Source organism: Aquila chrysaetos, chromosome 26 (genome assembly GCF_900496995.4).
Source record: "Aquila chrysaetos chrysaetos chromosome 26, bAquChr1.4, whole genome shotgun sequence".
Classification (NCBI taxonomy): Eukaryota; Metazoa; Chordata; class Aves; order Accipitriformes; family Accipitridae; genus Aquila; species Aquila chrysaetos.
In genome coordinates, this window is record NC_044029.1 from 8,316,827 (window position 1) to 8,324,280 (window position 7,454).

At 40.4% G+C, this 7,454-nt stretch overlaps 1 long non-coding RNA gene across 1 annotated transcript; it reads right to left on the reverse strand.

Annotated features, from left to right (window-relative positions):
• Nucleotides 1–1,405: 1,405 nt before the first annotated feature.
• Nucleotides 1,406–6,740, reverse strand: LOC115336300. Its single transcript, XR_003921688.1, has 3 exons — nucleotides 6,701–6,740; nucleotides 5,573–5,826; nucleotides 1,406–2,020 (listed from the first exon to the last, which is right to left on the reverse strand). It is a non-coding gene; the product is annotated as an uncharacterized LOC115336300 (long non-coding RNA).
• Between the last annotated feature and the right edge of the window lie 714 nt (nucleotides 6,741–7,454).

The following is a 7,454-nucleotide window of genomic DNA, read 5'->3' on the forward strand; positions in this document are numbered from 1 at the left end:
AAAAAGTTTTTATGTGGTTTCTAATGAGTTTTAACCTGTTCAAATAACATCACATAATAGTTTAACATATCTTGTAATTGTCTTCAATAATTATAAACTAGCCTTAAGGGCAGCTGACTAACAGCAGCTCCCAACGATTTTCTTGCATCAGCAGCTACAGAAATAAATTCAAACCCTAAGATGGGAAGGTCAGCTCCACTGAAATAGAAGAGGCCACATCCAGCCCAGACTTCATGCTTGACAGAGAAGCATCTATATGTTTCTGCTTTAGCTTCAGGTCGTTTTCCTAAACAGGACAGTCTTTCTTCCACTCTCAGTAATGCAGAGGTGTAGAATTCCTGCATGATTTCTATTCACACGGCAGACTTGCCACAGTGCTGTTGGATTCTTTGCCATTAAAGTCACCATTAATAATTTTAAGGTTTGCTAGAAATTACTTTGAAATGAATTTGCACTACACCTCTCCTGTGCATTAACACAAAATGGGGTCTCTGCTACATTTTGTTGAACCTGAGTATATGCCCTACCTATGCTGTGGTGTCGTGAGGCCTTTGGATCCTGACATTTTTAAATGACTGTTGGAAAGATCTGTTGACAGTAAACAAGATTTTTCTCCCAGAAACTGCTTAACCGTTAAACCAGCAAGTTTCTGTTACTTCTGGATATCTACTGAAATTTTTTAAATCCTCAGGATCCATGAAATATGGAATAATGAGCTGCATTTCTCCCAGTGAGTCCAAGAAGTTCTAATAAACCCCCAGGTATTTGTAAAACATATTTGAAATCAGGTATGCATGGACATTACTCTCTGGATAACTTCTGCCGCAGCCCTGGACTCCGTTCATCTTCGGGGTCAACAATAAACTTCCTTGTTTTTTAGGAGTTAAAGCTAAAAATTATGCTTACCTAAAAACATAAAAGGTAAAGCCATAAACAGCTGAGCGGGGAATCACAACCCTTATTTAATTGGGGGAGAGTTCTGCTTTTGATTTCGGTAAAGCTTCATAGTTTAAAAGGAGTTGAAACAAGTCAAAATCCAGAAATTATGCTGTTTCATGGAGAAAAATCCTGAGAAGTAAAACTAAAACCAAAATCATGAAAACATCTACCATCAACTTGTCCTCCCTAAACTACTTTTCTAAATTCCTCCACAAATTTATTTCCACTTGATTTAGGAGTTCAAAACAAATATCAGATTGATTTCTGAATGTCAGAGAGGGAGCTTACAGTTTTAGTAGCCGATTTTATTCATATTCTTCAAAGAATGAATGACAGCATCCATCTTGTATTCTTAGTGCATTTTCTATCCTTTTATAAATGGTGTTGTGCGAGCCTCTTCAGATCTGTACTTGCAGTGGCTTGATGAGGCTTAATTATCATTCAAATAGTTTCAGTTATAGAGAACTAGGACGAGGAAATGCAATTTATTTGTAAAAGATACAAAACCCAAACCAGTTAAATATGCCCACTGACAGATGTGTCATGAGACACATTGTTTCACAATGGTTCAGCATATCATTTAATATTTGACAATGATAACACTTGTAAATACAGGAAAAGTCTTGGTTTTTTGAACAGATCAAGCAATAACCAGGCTTACAGGATCAGCTGAGTGCCCTCAGGTTAACAAATAACATGATGATCCAAACTTTAAACAAATACAAATCTATATTTAACGGAAGTTAATATCAGAAAGAAGAAGCAACTGTAGATACTATAGAAAACCAAAGCCACGGGTCTGAAAAATCATTCGATTTTTCTTGCTTTCTTTCGTTTAACTGTATCATATGAGCTGCATCCATCTCCCCAACCAAAGCTCAGATCGTTGCTTGTCCCCAAGCCTGATCAGAATTCACCAGCTAGGTCTTCTCCATTGAGGGGCTGAACCCAGCCAGCGTCCTCAGCGCTCACTGGCCATGTGGGGCTCCAGCCCAGCAAATTTGTGGGTGCAACGGCACGCGGAGGACTTGTGGGTGCTTGCAAACTGGATACGGTGGAGACAGAACCAGGGAGTGGGGCTCTGCAGGATGGGACAGAGAAAAGTAGTGGGGTCATGGCTTTGTTTTGTGCCAAATAAGCAACTTTCTCTACTTTGCCTCTGCTCTTACCGTGACAGAGTGGCATCCGAAAGGGATGGGAAGGAATAATCCCAGACTGAACTCAGAGACAGGGACATACGGGCCAGGAGCGACAGGGAAAGGGAAGGATAAAAAGGATAATCAATCTCATTTTCAGCTGAAGAAATTTGAACGCCTTCAATGGCTAATTTTGTATTTCCTCACTATGAGAGGGAGAAGAGCAGCAGAAGTTTCCTATGCAACTGAGTGCACAGAGGTGGTGTGCGCTTCTGGAATAAGACGCGGCACTGGGTAGAAGTAAGTAAGTAAGTAAGTAAGTAAGTAAGTAGGTTTAACAGCCCATTTAAGAACTAGCTTGCTCCTGGGAGAGTGTCCCAGTTACTGGACGAGACAGCTGAGCTTTCACTTCTCGCCTGTTTGTGCTCCACTGAATCTGGCGTTATTTTCTTTTAGAGCATTGCTATTCCAAAGGCAGAGGTGAAGTTTGCCCTCTCTCACACTCTCTCGGAAACTTAATGAGTGGCGGGCAGGGCCAGCTGGAGGGTTGGTAGGTTATAAGACAGCCCTCAGGCAAGTGAGCGCAAGTGCTCTAACCACTGAATTATCACCATCTACAGCTGGGGTTGAGGAGGAAGGAACAATCTCTGTTCCATCTTTGAAAGAAGGACAGAGGTAACTACCTTCAGGAAAGGATTCGGGGGCTCTGTCTCCCAGGAGGAAGAAAGTGCCTTCAGGTGGTGTTAAACAAGGTGAAAATGTAGCCACTCAGCCTCCCCACTTCGGCCGTTTCACTTTCCTGGGTGGTGTTTTCGAGAATTAACTGTGGGGGGCTCTGAAATGAACCCTGGCACTGGGCTGAGAACCTGCACTCGTGTCTGGATCTGGGCTGACTCATTCTCCGCTCATGTCAGACAAGCTTGATAATAACACACATAATAAAAACTAGCCTCAGACACAGCGTCTCTACCATGGAAGGACCAGTATTTTAAGACATCAAAATAGATTCCTTATAGACACTGCAATGATAATTAATGCTTCAGACTGCTTTCCGTGTGCAGACCGCAGTGTTAATTTTGCTTCAAGTCATCTTCATGTGCTTGACAACAAAATCTTTTTCACACTTATCACAGAGATAAGGAAAAATGCAATTCAGAAAGCCCAAGTAGAATTCTCATATGTTTAAAATTAAGCAAATAGGTAAATGCTTTCTGTGTAAGAAAATATGCAATTTGCCCATGATGATAACAGGAGGTTTGGGCAGATCACGTACATTGTGGAGTGAAAACTTGAGCCCTAGAAACCAGTAGTAAAGCTTTCTTTGACTTCACCATACTTTAGCTTTCAACACACATCTTTTAATGCCCAATACTTTGCCTTAACCACATCATCCCTCCCTGTGTATGTGAGAATGAAGCATGTTTTCATGCCCGAGAACTTGGTTTTTAATTTTTTAAAAAAATATATTTAAAAGATTTAACATGTACAAAGTTATTCAGGTCAAAAACTAGCTAGCATTTGAAGTTTTTCATTTTTTCTCTATTCACAAATGTGTCATATTAGATCATTCCATTAAGGGTAATCTCTTGGATTTGTTTTCTCTCTAGCCAGTGAATGTTCACAAGACAGTGGTTCTCTTTACAGAAGTGATGCTGTTTCCATGCTATAAATTTCCCGTAAGGGTGATCTAAAGCTTATAATGACTTCCACTCCCAAGGAAAACCATACAGCAGAATTAGTGAGGAAGTTATTTGTCCTGGGCTGCAGAGCCTGACAATGGAGTAAGCAATAAATTGACACCCATGTAGTCCTTATTGGTCAGCTATCATATGTGTGCATGCATTTTATTTTTCTGGCAAATAACACAAAGCGATGTCTTAATGGAGTGTTATTCAAGGGGCTCTCTCTGTTTTTCAGAAATAAATGCAATGATTTAACCATTCAATCCCTCCTGACATTGATTGGATTTCTGTATTTCAGCCTCATGTATCACTTTTAAGTTACAGGAACAAATTTTAGCCTTGTCCCAGATTTTTATCTGTAGTGTGTCTGAGGAAGAGCTATTAATCACTAAGAAAGTATAGTATAGACGTGTAGTTTCTGGGGTAAGAGCTGTTCCTGTAAAGATAAGAAGGCAGTAATGTTCAATAGTTTCAAGCACAATCTCCTACTAAACTGTTTTCCCTGTCTTTGCTGAGGTTTTAAAGGTAGTTTCCATTTTAGGAAATCTGTACCCACTTGGGATCAGGTGCTGTGGTTCAACCCCAGCTGACAACTAAGCACCACGCAGCTGCTTGCTCACTCCTCCCCACCCAGTGGGATGGGGAGAGAATCAGGGAAAAAAGTAAAACTCGTGGGTTGGGATAAAGACAATTTAATAGGACAGAAAGGAAGAGAAGAATAATGATAATAATAATAAAAGAATTGGAACATACAAAACAAGTGATGCACAATGCAATTGCTCACCACTCGCCGACCGATGCCCAGTTAGTTCCTGAGCAGCGATCCCCCCAGGCCAACTCCCCCCAGTTTATATACTGGGTATGACGTCACATGGTATGGAATACCCCTTTGGCCAGTTTGGGTCAGCTGTCCTGGCTGTGTGTCCCCCAACTCCTCGTGCCCCTCCAGCCTTCTTCTTGCTGGCTGGGCATGAGAAGCTGAAAAATCCTTGACTGAGTCTAAACACTACTTACCAGCAACTGAAAATGTCAGTGTGTTATCAACATTATTCTCTTACTAAATCCAAAACATAACACTATACCAGCTACTAGGAAGACAATTAACTCTATCCCAGTCAAAACCAGGACATGAAGAAAAGAAGTTCAACCTCACGTTGGCCCTGCAAAGCAACATGTCTAATGCCGGGTCCTGGCGGTGAGGGTAGCAGTATACTCGTGTCTCCCTTGTTCTGGTGATGCAGCTGGTCAGGAAGTGGGTGGGTGGCAAGGGAGGTTAATTTTACTGTCTCCGAGCATGTGAGAATCATGAGTAAGGCCTGCAAATACCATTTGTCTGACTTGACGCTCACAAGATTAAAAAAAAAAAAAAAAAAAAAAGAGGTAAAAGAAAGAAACAGTTTTAATTTCTTTTTGATTTATGATTTCTGAGTCTCCAGAATACACACAGGTTTCACATTCAAGCTTTTTTCCAAGTATGGTAGGATTAGAGCAGTATGCTGTTATAAAGGAAAGCTTAAATTCTCACCTCATCATATGATTTTGGAGCAAGAACTTAAAAAATAGCAAATACCATTACGTTTGCAATAAGGCAATGGGAACCATCAACATGGAGAGGATGGAGCAACAGGCTGCCAGCCAAGCAAAAATGTCAAGAAAAGGGGACAATTTGTCACCACTACAGTATATTACTATCTCAGAAAAAGGGAAAAGTGAAAAGCTATGCTTGTCACTCTTGGAGGAAATTCTGCAAGGTCAGAAGAAAATTCTCTGCTTTCATAACAGATTGCTCTTACAAGCTAGCTCCCGGACGCTCACCCCTGTCCTCTGCCGTGAACTCTTTCCCCCATGGCTGCGGCAGCAGCAAACAGGTCAGCCAGACGTCACCACCTCCACGCTGGAGTGACTGGAGCGTCGGCAGCTGTCCCACGGTCTGCTGCGCCCGCCTGTGCTCACAGCACTCGGCAGAGAACGGGATGTGGAGTCTGGGCCCGGCACACTTCGGGCTCCCCTTCGGAGGCTGTCCCGTCTACTTCAGCTGGAGCAGCGAGCACAGAATCGCGTCTGCACCTCTAACACAGAGCAGAGAAGATGAAGATGCATGCCTTATTCTCTGCTATCCTAATTATCGGAGTAATTACTTTCAGCAGCGCAATGGGACAGATTACATTTTAAATCAGTGAATTCAATTTGGGGTAGAATTCGCATGTTCTTTTTGTGATGTATTCTTCCCCATATTTCCAGGAAAAATGTTTGAGAAAACATTATTCACTATCCTGATTTGAAAACTTTTCTTTAACTGATCAATTACTAGAAAAAAAACGTAGTGGCTAAATTTCCTTTTCCTAATGAAAGCATTCTTAAACCAGCACTATCAAAATGGTTAGCGGTTTACTTTAAATTAACCCATTATATCTTCATTTCTCTCATAAAAACTTTTTTACTGAATGAGGCAAAGATTTCTTTGAGTGTGCTCAAAATAAAATGCATATTTACAAAGTTACTTCTCTGCATACACAAATGCAGAAAAATCTTATGTAAATGCAGATATGCTCCTGCAAGGACTGAAAGTGTATCTAACAACATATATTATCAAGTGCCTTGCCATCCCTAGAAGAATTTTGGATCTGACTGTGCTGTGAGTTTGTGTTACGAAAACACAGGAAGACATCGTCCTTAGTCCGAGGGTACGTAATGTGATGGTAGGTTGAACATTTAGCTCTTGCCCTTAGTAAGAGAGAACATATAATTATTGCCTCTGAAATATTAATGTTTGGATTAAATTGTAATGCATATTCTTGTCTCTCTTTACTTCAGGAGGAAGTATATTGTACAAGTATAAATGTTTGGTGATGCTTATTTACCCATTTTAGTTCTTGACTGAGCTGTAGTGGCTGGTGCATTAGACTGGAGAAGAATCGAATTTCTCTTATATCCTGCCTTTACCTGCAAATGGAAGTTGATGTCTTCTCTGTGCGAGATGGTGGTCATAACATGGGTATGGTCATAACAGGGGGAGGACTCATTAGGGCTGAAACATAAAATTAGGGATTTCATTCCATGTAAAATATAAAAATGGTAGTTATACCCAGGGGATGACATAAATGGCCCCAAAAGTCCATTCCAGGACTACATCCTATGTATTTGCTAAGGAACGGTACAAAGATGGAAAGTGCAGCATATATGAGAAATAAAAAGAATTGTAGAAAAGCAGCAACATTCAAAGCTAGAAGTACTGTCCTCAGAAAAGGTTCGTGCTAGGTTTCTGCAGTACACCACTAATATCTTATAAGTGGCTTTGCCCGAGGCGTTTCTGAAACCCTTCTATAAAAAGAACATAGGAAATATTTATCTCAAACTGAAGATTATCTCAAAGTAATCCTTAACCTGAAAGAATTTCTGGCTTAGGAGGGGTTTAGACCTGCAATTTACAGCTGAATTAGAGATTGATAGAATTTGTGTTATGAATCTAAAACCCTGGTTCTAAAAACTCTTCAAGTTTTGGAGAAGCCCAAGAGACTGTTCTAAACCAATATTACACCTATATTACAATTATCTTCTTAATTTCATGTAATAATGGCTGTAATAATGACCAGAAAAATACAGTCTATTGTCTTGCAGAGAAGCTTAAAATTAAAAGAAGAAAGATCAGGCCTAACAGATATCGTCTCCATTTTGTGTCATGATAACACGAATCACA